Raw genomic sequence first — 1335 nt, forward strand, 5'->3', positions numbered from 1 at the left:
CCTCGCCGGCGGCGGCGGTGGTGGTGGCGGGGAAGAAGCTTCTGGAATGTGCGGGGGGTGAAAAGGGCGGGAAATGGGCAGGCGACAGTGAGACCCTGTAGTAAACCCGGGCATACGCCGGGCCGGGTTTTGGGCCGGGCTTGTAAAAGTCCGCCCTTCTTTTCTCAGCCCCGAGCCTGCCCCAAAGCCCGAAATGCACTTTTTTCTTGAGCCCGGCCCGAAATCAAGCTTGAAGCCCAAAAGCCTGACCTGAATGTTGTTTTCTAGTGTTCGCATGTGTAGGCCCGACCCGAAGCTCGAAAGCCCGGCCCAAAATTCTGGAAAAGAGAAGCCCAAGTCCGGACTGAAGTACCTTCCAGGTTGCAAAATGAGGTCCGAGCCCGGCCCAAATGTCAAGCCTGAAGCCCTTTCTTTCAAGTCGTGTTGTCCATGCACAAGTTTACCCTGTAGGAGGCAGCCGAGCCAAGGAATGGTCACGACCTTTCCCTTGCCTTGCTTCTTGATTCAAAATATGAATTTTGAATTTGAACTTGCTCTATCGACCTCTTCTTCAGTGACGATCAAGTTTTCCTTTTGCGAGATCAATAGTAGTTTATTTCAAGATATCAGGGTTACACTCCAGAGGCAAGGGATCCTCAATATATGGGGTCCCATGCCGAGCCACACAGTCATGACATGCTTAGAGCAACTATACCTTACTGATGACCCACAAGTATAGGGGATCTATCGTAGTCCTTTTGATAAGTAAGAGTGTCGAACCCAACGAGGAGCAGAAAGAAATGATAAGCGGTTTTCAGCAAGGTATTCTCTACAAGTACTGAAATAAGTGGTAACAGATGGTTTTGGGATAAGATAGATTGTAACGAGCAACAAGTAACAAAAGTAAATAAAGTGCAGCAAGGTGGCCCAATCCTTTTGTAGCAAAGGACAAGCCGGAACAAACTCTTATAATAGGAAAAGCGCTCCCGAGGACACATGGGAATATCGTCAAGCTAGTTTTCATCACGTTCATATGATTCGTGTTCGATACTTTGATAATTTGATATGTGGGTGGACCGGTGCTTGGGTGTTGTTCTTACTTGAACAAGCATCCCACTTATGATTAACCTCTATTTCAAGCATCCGCAACTACAACAAAAGTATTAAGGTAAACCTAACCATAGCATGAAACATGTGGATCCAAATCAGCCCCTTACGAAGCAACGCATAAACTAGGGTTTAAACTTCTGTCACTCTAGCAACCCATCATCTACTTATTACTTCCCAATGCCTTCCTCTAGGCCCAAATAATGGTGAAGTGTTATGTAGTCGACGTTCACATAACACCACTAGAGG

The sequence above is a fragment of the Triticum aestivum genome, chromosome 1A (assembly GCF_018294505.1).
Source record: "Triticum aestivum cultivar Chinese Spring chromosome 1A, IWGSC CS RefSeq v2.1, whole genome shotgun sequence".
In the NCBI taxonomy this organism is placed as follows: domain Eukaryota; kingdom Viridiplantae; phylum Streptophyta; class Magnoliopsida; order Poales; family Poaceae; genus Triticum; species Triticum aestivum.